The following is a 12979-nucleotide window of genomic DNA, read 5'->3' as shown; positions in this document are numbered from 1 at the left end:
ATGGAAAAACAAGATTTGATAAATGTTTGTGAAGAAAAAGTTCCTGGAAAAATGTGCATGTTGCACCAACAGGTAGATCATGATTTATAGAGTCACTAGAAATTTGAATCATCAAATTTGGACTTAATATGAATATTCTATGGATTTTACCAGTCCATGGAAAAAGAAAAAGAAAAGGAATTTACCTAAATGGGCTTGTTCTAGGGAGGCAGCAGCGCGCACTCGGCAAGACATAGCGGGGCAGCACACTGGGCCTGGCCTAGCTGCACGACCGCACGGGGCGACAGCGGTGACGTCGAAGGCGCCCGCGCGGAATACGCCTTGGCCTCGGGGAGACGGCTCCCAAAGAAGCCGTGTAAACTTATCCTGCGGGCCCGGCCCTTAGGGTCGCCGACACGCGGGGCCCATCGGTCGGGTTCATCCCCAACCTCTCGCTCGAACAGAGCAGGGGCAGGGGGCGGTGTCGACGGCGGCTTGCCGGTGCCACAGGCCACCGTTACCGGTGAGCTGACCACCGGCGTGCTCTGGGGGGCCGGCCGCGTCCAACCGCGGGTGGCACGGTCGCCCAGGGGCACCGGGTTGAGCAGGGCGTCGGCCGCGGCGGACGAGGCTGATGGTGACGATGGAACTCGACGGCACGACCACTGGGAGGAGAGGGAGAAGCGCGGGAGGGCCCGCGGTGGTGCTGGAGATGCTCAGGTGCAGCCCAGAGGGGAGGGAGAGTGGTGGTGGATGCGAATTTTGGCGGAGGCCGACGGCATGGCTCCAGCCATGGGGGTGGTTGGAGGGCGCGAGGAGGGGAGTGGGTTGGTCCAGGGGATGCACGGGAGGGAGAGAGGGCCAAAGGAGTAGAGAGAGGGCTCGGGGTGGCCTTAAGTAGCTGACTCGCGGCTCATCGTGGGCGCGGCGCACGGGTGGCCGCGGCAACGGCTCGGGAGGCCAGGAGAGAGGGCGAGGACTTGTCTGCGGCGTTAGTGGTGGTGGATTAGGGCGTCGGGAAGAGAGAGAGGGAGCAGGGTGAGCTCCGGGTGGAGCCACGAGCTCGCACACGCATTGGCGGGCTCGGGCTGCTCTGGGCACGCGCGGCATGGGCAAGACAGAGGGGGAAAGGAGGGGGCCAGCGCGGTGGCGTGTTGCGGATGTCGAGGCACATCGACAGGCGTGAGGGGGAGGCTCGAGGTGGTCGGGGGACGCGGCGTCAACGGTCGGTAGCACCCTGACGTGCTCCAGAGCGCGCAAATGGCCGGCACCCGCGGCTTTTCCTCGTGTCCTCACGCTCCCAGTTGTGTCTTATGGCTGCACAGGGGAGTAAACAATGTGGGAAAAGGCATTGGATGCCCTGGGGCTTGCCAGGAGTGAGAGAGAGATGAGAAAGGGAGGAAAAAGTGGCTGTCCAAAGAAGAAAAATGGCTCCCTGCCCCCCTTCATCATTGCCTCTCGTGTAGGGAAGCACACCAGAGGTAGAGGGGGACTAGGAGGGGCTGTGGTAAAAAGGAGAACTCTTGGAGATTAGTGGAAGGGGTTAAAACATGAATTTTGAGATTCTGCCAGAAGGTGTTTGATGTTGGTTTGGGCAAGAAGATGATTTCCATTTGTCATGAGGCTTGGCAGGGTCAAATGGTATGATAAAATAAGAGGTTCCACCAAGATTGAGTCCATTTGGGCAAAGTTGCCAATGCAACTTTTGTAAACCCTAGAAATCAACAGAAATGGACTTCCCAAGATTTAGTCATGCAAACCTATTCTCCTTGATGCACCACTTGGTGTAGTGTCATCATTTGAGGTTCTAAACATGTCCACAAAAGTTGAGATCAAAAGGAGAAAGTTTCCAATGTAGAGTTGTTCAAATTTGGTTCTGGACAGGAAGGGTTTTGGGGCACTTTGATCAAGTTAACTTGTTCTCCAACTTGTGTTACTTGGTCCGAATGATTTATTAGACCATTTTAGCATGTGGACCAAGCTTGAGAGTATTTGGGCAAGTTTGCTAATGTAAAGTTGTTCAAACTTGGAAAAGGGCAGAAATGGTTTTGAGAGGGTTTCAGGAGGTTATACTATTCCCCATGACATGAGACTTGGCAAGATCATCAAATATGTCATATGTGACATGGTAGAGTTTTCTTGGAATTTTTAGAGAATATTTGCTTTGTAAATATTTCAAAAGCTTGAAATATCCAGGAAGGGTTTTTTAGGGATTTGACCATTATTTTGAACATGACCATGTGTTGAAACTCTTGTATATGGAAAATATATGTCCACTGAGTTTCCCTAAATTTTCACAAATATTTTTAAAGCATAAAAACTAATTTAAACCTATTAAAGACCATTTCTGTCCTAAAGATAAATCCTTTAAATAAAATAGCAAAATAACTTCTAAAATTATATTTTTGTGGTTTATGGGAGCCCTATACCTCATAGGAGTCAAAAGTATTCTTTGAAAGATTTTTAATACCCCAAATCAAGTACTTGCAGTGCAACCTCAATCCAGGGTTTTTTGGAAAACTAAATTTAGAAAATACTTATTGGCCAAATTATTTTTGTAAGAAAAATTCTATACTATACTATACACATGGCATGATCGTTGGTTCAAGAGTTTGGAGCAAGGATATGAAGTATAGGAGTTGGAGGATTTATTTGATTTTTAGAGCACTTGCAAACAACAGACAAAATCCAATCAGTGCAAAGCCCAAAACACTCAAAAGTTTTTGTCAAACCATACTTTATTATTATTTATCATCTTAAGTGTTGTGCCATGAAAATCAGGGTGTGACAGACCTACCCCCTTACAAGAATCTCGTCCCCGAGATTCCTAAACTAGGCATGAAAAGGAGTATGGAAACTTGGATCTAGGGTAGTCTTCATGTCCTCATACTGCTTCTGCTTCCGAGTGGTGCTCCATTGAAGCTTGAAGTACTTGATGGTGTGGCTTTGTGTATGACGCTCTTCTTGATCCAGGTTGCTAATGGGCAGCTCGCGGTAGGTTAGATTGGGCTAGGGGTCGATGGCTCGGTGGTCAATGCCCTCGCAGAGATCGGGCAAGTTAGGAAGTTGGAAACACTTCCGGGGTTGTGTCATGTGGAAAACGTTGTGCACAATGGGTAAGTCGGGTGGTGACTCCAACTGATAGATGTCTACTCTTAATCTTGAAGTGATCTTGGAAGGTTCGGTAAATCTTGGTGTGAGCTTCACTTGCCATGAAAATGCTTGGTTCTCTTGAGAGAGAAGTGGCTTGCAGACACACCTGGTCTTCGACGCGGAGGTTTACTTCTTGACGATGGTGGTTGGTGTAGTTCTTCCTCCTAGACATGACGGTCTTCAGATGTTCCTTGACCAGCTCAATGATTCTTCTTTCGTCTTCGGGTAGACAAGTATGTTACCAAAATAAAGATGACAACCAACTTGTCCAAGTACTCCATGAAGTCTAGGGGGTACGCGGAGTAGGCTGGGGCATTGGTGGTGGTCCCGGTTGAGTATGGGTCAGGGTCTTCTCGACCTGGGCCAAAGCCCATGGCCATGATCTGACCATGTTATGGCTTGGTAAGGCGTAAGGTTTTCAAGGATTCTAGTGTGCGAGTGAATGCTTATTATCTCATCCTTAAGCACAGTTTCTGAGATGCCAATTGTTCTACCTAGTCCTCCAAACAGATCACCTTATACTGCTGAAAGCATCATTTCGTGTAGGTCAACTCCAATCATCACTCATGCTATTCATATCCTCATGACTCCCAAGAGGAGGTCTAACAAAATCATATATGTCTACGATCCCCAAACTCATGTGTGTGGCTACCCCTAAAAATCCATGGGTAGAGCATACAAGCTTCCAAGCTGGAATAAAACAGGACAATCCAAGTGCTCATCCTATTCCTCCAAGGTCCATGCTAGTGCATCTATTATCCTAAGGAAACACGTCATATGCCACTCCGAAATATTGTTTCCTTTTGTATGAATCAACTTTAACAACCTGTTGACTTCCATTAATAACTACATAATCCATTAATTCTACAAATCGAACGCCTATGCTGGTGTTCCACATGATCTCCTAAAGTCCTTATAATCCCCAATACTTGAAAGGGTTGCCTTACTATAGTCAGTCCACCAATTCCCGTTATTGTGATCTAGTAATACTGCAAGGTCAAGCTCACAAAGATGCCTAAATAAACTCCGACAATTAGTCTAATCTCCTAGTTTATCGCTCACCGAGAAACATGGTATCATGATCGAGGTCATCAGTCTAAATCCAATTTACTCCGAACCATGTAGACATACTCAGCATCTATATTCAACTAGAATCTCCTACTTAAATCCAAATCTCTTGTCTAACGAGAATTCCTACATGTTCCCCCAAGTTATTTACGTAATATCAACTGTCTCCTATCAATATCCCATGGCTAAGTTAAATCCAAATACTTCCAAGAATTCCAGCTTGCGAACATAATTATCCTACTAAATCCAATTTACTCAGGGGTAATGAAAGCTATGCTAATCTATACTCATGATCCCACCAAGTTCATCTACCACATCAAAGCCTCATAATCCACCAAATAGTCTCATATAATTCCTCAAGTCATTGATATAAACTCATCAAGTCATTTGTCCTCTGTTCATATATCCTCAATTTGGTCTACCCTATGGCATCGCCAGTTCTGGTACTATCTTAGGATGATAATGTGCTTGTTCACTACGTCCACTAGTTCCATAATGAACCCATTGTTGTGCATGGTTATTAAGCACATGATTAAGGGTTTGTGTTGGAGTATCTCGTGAAGTCTCGAAGGGTCTAGGAATGGGTTTCTAGTCTAGAGGGTTAATCATAATTCTAAGGGGTTGCTCTTGGTCGTGGAGGTTGTAGCAGAAGTCTTCATTGCTAGTCAGTTGCAGAGGCAGAATCCTTGGTGCATCTTGTCTTGCTGGTCTTCAGTTGATGAGATAGATGAGAGGGAAAAGTAGCATAGAAGAGGGGGATGCCTAACGGGGGTTCTATAGTGCAAGTGCAAACAACAAGTGCCGAAAGGGCCAAAAACAAACAACAAAATAAGGCAGGTGATATTGTCGCGTACTTGTTGCCTAGGGCTAAAAGAGCGACTGATATCAAAACACAAAAAAAACAAGCAACATGAATTCATGGTTCTATTCGGACCATCATATGGAATCGACTGCGCATAGGGGGTACACGACTCATCCTACCCTAGGGGTTCTCGGATTTAGTAGCCGTGCTTTGCTTCGTGCCTCATGCAGTCTTTTGGGTTTTCCTCAGGTGTTGCTACGTCTCTTGTAGTTGTTCGATGAAACAATTCCGGGTTGAGCCTGAAGATTCTTTGATAACTTCTCGCCTGTTGAAGTGATGGGGTGAAGGTGGCTCCTCATATCTGGTGTTGACTTGGTCTCCTCTTGTCTTCTTACTCATGTCGATCCTTACTGCATTCTAAGGCATCAGCGGTTCCAGTGGCAATCCTTTATGCAATGACATTAACAAGGCATAGTAGAGGTCCAATCTGTCGGGCACATTGTTGACAATATCTTCACCGAGAGCGGGGGATGAAGAGAACCGTTTTCCTGCTCACTATAGTGAGGCGGACCAAATGGCGAGGTTCTCATCCACCGGTGGTTGCCGATACAACAACGGTAGTGACAGGGTTACTCTATTAGCCTTAAGTAGCTGACCCGCGGCTCATCATGGACGCGGCGCACGGGTGGCCACGGCAACGGCTCGGAAGGCCAGGAGAGAGGGCGAGGACTTGTCTGTGGCGTTAGTGGGGGTGGATTAGGGCGCCAGGAAGAGAGAGAGGGAGCAGGGTGAGCTCCGGGTGGAGCCACGAGCTCGCACACGCATTGGCGGGCTCGGGCGGCTCTGGGCATGCACGGCATGGGCAAGACAGAGGGGGAAAGGAGGGGGCCAGCGCGGTGGCGTGTTGCGGATGTCGAGGCACATCGACAGGCGCGAGGGGGAGGCTCGAGGTGGTCGGCGGACGAGGCATCAACGGTCTGGAGCACGCTGACGTGCTCCAGGGCACGCAAATGGCCGGCACCCGTGGCTTTTCCTCGCGTCCTCACGCGCCCACTTGTGTCTAATGGCTGCACAGGGGAGTAAACAATGTGGGAAAAGGCATTGGATGCCCTGGGGCTTGCCAGGAGTGAGAGAGAGATGAGAAAGGGAGGAAAAAGTGGCTATCCAGAGAAGAAAAATGGATCCCCGCCCCCTTCATCATTGCCTCTCGGGCAGGGAAGCACACCAGAGGTAGAGGGGGACTAGGAGGGGCTGTGGTAAAAAGGAGAACTCTTGGAGATTAGTGGAATGGGTTAAAACATGAATTTTGAGATTCTACCAGAAGGTGTTTGATGTTGGTTTGGGCAAGAAGATGATTTCCATTTGTCATGAGGCTTGGCAGGGTCAAATGGTATGATAAAATAAGAGGTTCCACCAAGATTGAGTCCATTTGGGAAAAGTTGCCAATGCAACTTTTGTAAACCCTAGAAATCAACAGAAATGGACTTCCCAAGATTTAGTCATGCAAACCTATTCTCCTTGATGCACCACTTGGTGTAGTGTCATCATTTGAGGTTCTGAACATGTCCACAAAAGTTGAGATCAAAAGGAGAAAGTTTCCAATGTAGAGTTGTTCAAATTTGGTTCTGGACAGAAAGGGTTTTGGGGCACTTTGATCAAGTTAACTTGTTCTCCAACTTGTGCTACTTGGTCCAGTTGATTTATTAGACCATTTTAGCATGTGGACCAAGCTTGAGAGTATTTGGGCAAGTTTGCTAATGTAAAGTTGTTCAAACTTGGAAAAGGGCAGAAATGGTTTTGAGAGAGTTTTAGGTGGTTATACTATTCCCCATGACATGAGACTTGGCAAGATCATCAAATATGTCACATGTGACATGGTAGAATTTTCTGGGAGTTTTTAGAGAATATTTCCTTTGTAAATATTTCAAAAGCTTGAAATATCCAGGAAGGGTTTTTGAGGGATTTGACCATTATTTTGAACATGACCATGTGTTGAAACTCTTGTATATGGAAAATATATGTCCACTGAGTTTCCCTAAATTTTCACAAATATTTTTAAAGCATAAAAAATAATTTTAACCTATTAAAGACCATTTCTGGCCTAAAGAAAAATCCTTTAAATAAAATAGCAAAATAACTTTTAAAATTATATTTTTGTGGTTTATGGGAGCCCTATACCTAATAGGAGTCAAAAGTATTCTTTGAAAGATTTTTAATACCCCAAATCAAGTACTTGCGGTGCAACCTCAATGCAGGGGTTTTTTGGAAAACCAAATTTAGAAAATACTTTTTTGCCAAATTATTTTTGTAAGAAAAATTCTATACTATACTATACACATGGCATGATCGTTGGTTCAAGAGTTTGGAGCAAGGAGATGAAGTATAGGAGTTGGAGGATTTATTTGATTTTTAGAGCACTTGCAAACAACAGACAAAATCCAATCAGTGCAAAGCCCAAAACACTCAAAAGTTCTATCAAACCACATTTTATCATTATTTATGACCTTAAGTGTTGTGCCATGAAAATCAGGGTGTGACACCTTCGTATCTTTCGGCCCTTTACAGGCCCACGGGGACTCTAGCCCATAATGAACAATAATTTTCTTTGTACCCGTTAACGGCCCATGATTTACATGGGCCGTTTCCAGCACGTGTTAGCTTTTGGCCTATTGACGGCCCATACGTTCTTGGGCTCCTTTTTGGCCCTCGATTACTTCCGGCCCGTTACTGGCCTGTTCCTCTAATGGGCCAACTTCGGCCCATGGCAAGAGTCGGCCCGTTACTGGCCTGTTCCCCTAATGGGCCAAATTAGGCCCATGGCAAGAGTCGGCCCGTTTCTCTCCTGTTAACCCATTGCGTCGTTTCCAGCCCGTCCTATATTCTGGCCCATTAACCACCCGTTATGCCTGTGACGGAATTAAGCCTTTGCTGTCCTACGGCCTGTTAACGGCCCGTTACCATGCTGGGCCGATACCAATTACACCCGTTTATGGCCCATGTAGACCCATTTATCTGACGGCCCGAGGCCCACCAATTCTGTGGCCCTGTTGGAGGCCCATTTATCGACGGCCTATAGGAGACCCATGGATCCTACGGCCCGTAGGAGACCCATGGATCCTACGGCCCGTATATGGCCCATCGTTGTTGCGGCCACTAGCAAACTAGGGAAAAAGAAGACTAGGAAATAAATAAGGCCGAAACTAACACTAGGCTATTAAGGCGATTGCACATATTACATCCACTCGGCATCAAACATCGCCACCAGTGCAAATATAGGGAACACCCTACACTATACAAAAATGGCTTGCTGTTTTCTTTAGCCGGTGGCTGCACGTTAAGAATAAATTTTGTATCGCACCAAAACAAATTACAACTATATAACAAAAGGAAGGTTGGCATAAAACTTAACAGTCTAGCAGATAAATGCACCACCAGAAGTTCAGAAGTTCAGTTCATTTAACCTGACTGTTACGTTTTCATGCTGTATTGTCCGATGGAGCACCATAACCCTCTTCTTCATTTCCCCTAGGCTCCTGAACAACATAGCAAATGTCTGATAGTCTGGTTTCAAAACCATGCATATCTTGACGACATCGAACAATGTCTCTACTTGTTTCACAAAGGGTCTCTGTTAGGGAATGGACTTGTGTCTGGAGCACAGATACAACATTGCTTTGAGCTTGCATATCTTGATCATGAAGCAGTTTGGACGATATTGCCTTAACAACCAACCCAGTATTACGCAGGAACATGCTTTTGGCGCTGTTAGTGGACAGGTACTGACCCACTGCAGCAAGAGTTGACATTGCGGTTATAGTTGCCTCGCCACCTTCAGAAGGTGGCGGTTCCACCATTTTTTCCATAGCTTGCTGAAAAGTTGAGGTTTTACATTAGTAGTACCAGAATAGAAGATATTAAGGAGGCAGCAAAAGCAAACAAAATAGCTTTGGTCTATATACAGAACTTATTCTGGTGAACCCATGTAAAATATTAGTTGTATTTTATTGCAAAGTACATAATAAAACCAGGTTCCAAACATATGACCATGTACCATCGCTAATGTATTGTCTATTTCTTCACATTGTATTGAGGGCTAAGGATAAAGAGACAAAGTTTATAATACGGTAAGCATAGTTTGACATCATTCATATCACAAAACAACTGAGAACAGACAAACATGCAATTGTAACATTGTGTGGGCAAGTCCAGCATATAACTAGATTACGGGTCAAGATCAAAGGAACATCACTCCTCTCTTTTAAACCTTGTAAGGTGCAATGATACACTAAGACAATTGTGTATAAAATTGAAAACCATAATAGAAATTGGCTGCAAACCATGCAGTTCAAGGCACAAGTAAGAGTAAGTAGTAGCTAAAAGGCATGAGGATTAATGACTTACAACAGTGGCTTTGACTGGTGTAGTCATGCCCTTCTTCTTGCTGGTGTGACAGTCCTTGAAGATTTCCACAACATTTGGTTCAGGTACTTTTTGGTCCTTGTGGGCTTTCCTCTGCATTTACAACAAGTCAATATAGATCTGATAATATGGTACAACGAAAAGAATGAAACATCAGCTAATTACAAGAGCCTCGTAGTGTGCAATATAGCTACGAGATCCTGTCGTTTGTTGGAATTTCACTTTCATACGGTTGGCCTTGTTCTTTGAACATTTCACCTACAAGAAGATAGATTTGTTTGGCACATGCGTAAATAGGACTTCAACATGTGATCTGATCACATATATATAATGTACCTGATACTTCAGATCAGACCATTGTTTAACAAGGCCCCTCCAGTCTTCATCCGATATATTTTCCACTGGAGATGTTTGGGAAAGTTCACTATTAGCCTTGCCTTCAAAGTGAGTTTTCCTCAAGTTATACCGATACTGTCGCAGAGCAGACTTGAAAACATGGGTGCAAGCTTGTCTGGTTGCATCATCTTGGCTATCCAACTTGAACCTCATCTATTGAAAATTATGGGAGTCTCATTATCAGCAACCTAGAAAGTATGGGACAGAGCAAGACGATATTACTAGTTTCCATACATAACCATACTTACAGATAAATGGCCGACGAAGGTGTTGAACTGGGTTTCGTCTTTGTCATTCCTGTACTGAATCCATGTTGGGAGGATACGTACATGACACCTAATGGCAACAGCTGCCTCTGATACTAACTTGGCTGACTCTGTCGCATCACCTAGCCTTTTTAAACCTGCCTCAAAACAGATCTCCATTCTTCCTCCTCTAGATTTAGTTAACCTATCAAGCATTATCCCTGATGTTTGTTTCCTCTTGCGCCTAGGTGCTAGTCCAACAATGAACATAGGAAGTGTTAGTGTACATCAAACTGTGAGACTTGATACGTCCATTTTGCATCATGCTTTCATATCAATATTTATTGCATTATGGGCTGTTATTACACATTATGTCTCAATACTTATGGCTATTCTCTCTTATTTTACAAGATTTGCCATGAAGAGGGGGAATGCCGGCAGCTGGAATTCTGGCTGCAAAAAGAGCAAATATTGGAAACCTATTCTGCACAGCTCCAAAAATCCTGAAACTCCATGGAAGTCATTTTTGGAATTAATAAGAATTATTGAGCGAAGAAAACACCAGCGGGGGCCCACACCCTGGCCAGGAGGGTGGGGTGCGCCCATTGAGGGAGTCCTGGATTAGGGGGTGTTCGGATGGCCGGACTACGACCTTTGGCCAGACTCCTGGACTATGAAGATACAAGATTGAAGACTTCGTCCCGTGTCCGGATGGGACTTTCCTTGGCGTGGAAGGCAAGCTTGGCGATATGGATATGTAGATCTCCTCCCATTGTAACCGACTCTATGTAACCCTAGCCCTCTTCGGTGTCTATATAAATCGGAGGGTTTTTAGTCCGTAGGACGAACAACAATCATACCATAGGCTAGCTTCTAGGGTTTAGCCTCTCTGATCTCGTGGTAGATCTACTCTTGTACTACCCATATCATCAATATTAATCAAGCAGGAGTAGGGTTTTACATCCATCGAGAGGGCTCGAACATGGGTAAAAACATCGCGTCCCTTGTCTCCTATTACCATCCGCCTAGACGCACAGTTCGGGACCCCCTACCTGAGATCCGCTAGTTTTGACATCGACATTGGTGCTTTCATTGAGAGTTCCTCTGTGTCGTCACCTTTGGGCCCGATGGCTTCTCCGATCATCAACAACAACGCGGTCCAGAGTGAGACTTTTCTCCCCAGACAGATCTTCGTATTCGGCGGCTTTGCACTGTGGGCCAATTCGCTTGGCCATCTGGAGCAGATCGAAAGCTACGCCCCTGGCCATCAGGTCAGGTTTGGAACTTTGAACTACACGGTTGACATCCGCGGAGACTTGATCTTCGACGGGTTCGAGCCACAGCCGAGCGTGCCACACTGTCACGATGGGCATGATCTAGCTCTGCCACCGGACAGTGCCCTGGAGTTCGCCCCAATGTCCGCTCCAACCCCTAGCTCAGAGCCGACTGCACCGATCGAGGACGGGTGGCTGGACGCCACCTCGGGGGCTGTAATCTCTACGGCGATCGAGCCGGACACCAGTCTTGTCCTTTGCGAAGCTCACGACTCCAAGGTGTCGGACTCCTTTCCGGACTCCGAGCCTTCTGCACCCCTGCCGATCGAACCCAATTGGGCACCGATCATGGAATTCACCGCCGCTGACATCTTTCAGCACTCGCCCTTTGGCGACATCCTGAATTCACTAAAGTCTCTCTCTTTATCAGGAGAGCCCTGGTCGGACTACGGTCAGCAAGGTTGGGAGGCGGACGACGAAGAAATTCCAACCTCACCTACCACCCACTTCGTAGCCACTGTCGATGATTTAACCGACATGCTCGACTTCGACTCCGAAGACATCGACGGTATGGACGCCGATGAAGGAGACGACCAGGAACCAGCACCTATAGGGCACTGGAAAGCCACCTTGTGATATGACATATACATGGTGGACACCCCAAAAGAGGGGAATGGCGATGGAACAACGGAGGATGACCCCTCCAAGAAACAGCCTAAGCGCCGGCGTTAGTGGTGCCGCTCTAAATCCCGTCAAAGCAAAAACGGCGATTCCGGCACCGGAGACAATAACACCCCGGACAGTGCCGAAGACAACCCCCTCCAGCAGGATTCAGCGCAGGAGGATGGAGAAGCCAGCCCGCATGAGAGAGTGTTAGACAGAGAGGTCGAGGACGATAATTACATGCCTCCCTCCAAAGACGAAGCAAGCCTCGACATAAAATACCTCCCACTCAAGCTTAAAGGACCAGCTCGACATTGGCTTAATAGCTTGCTAGCAGAGTCAATTGGTTGCTGGGAGGACCTGGAAGCCGCATTCCTTAACAATTTCCAGGGCACCTATGTGCGACCACCAGACGCCGATGACCTAAGCCACATAATTCAGCAGCCAGAGGAATCGGCCAGACAATTCTGGACACGGTTCCTAACCAAGAAAAATCAAATAGTCGACTGTCCGGATGCCGACGCCCTTGCAGCCTTCAGGCACAACATCCAAGACGAATGGCTCGCCCGGCACCTAGGACAGGAAAAGCCGAAATCCATGGCAGCCCTCACAACACTCATGACCCACTTTTGCGCGGGAGAAGACAGCTGGCTAGCTCGTAGTAATAACATGACCAAGAGCCCTGGTAATTCGGATACTAAGGACAACAATGGCAGGTCGCGTCACAACAAGCACAAGCGCCGCATTAACGGCGACAATGCTGAGGATACGGCAGTTAATGCCAGATTCAGAGGCTCTAAACCCGGTCAGCGGAAAAAGCCATTCAAAAGAAATAGTCCGGGCCCATCTAGTTTGGACCGGATACTCGATCGCTCATGCCAGATACACGGCACCCCCGAAACACCAGCCAATCACACCAACAGGGATTGTTGGGTGTTCAAGCAGGCAGGAAAATTAAGTGCCGAAAACAGAGACAAGGT

This window comes from Triticum aestivum, chromosome 4B (genome assembly GCF_018294505.1).
Source record: "Triticum aestivum cultivar Chinese Spring chromosome 4B, IWGSC CS RefSeq v2.1, whole genome shotgun sequence".
Taxonomy (NCBI): domain Eukaryota; kingdom Viridiplantae; phylum Streptophyta; class Magnoliopsida; order Poales; family Poaceae; genus Triticum; species Triticum aestivum.
This window is presented reverse-complemented; position numbering follows the sequence as displayed.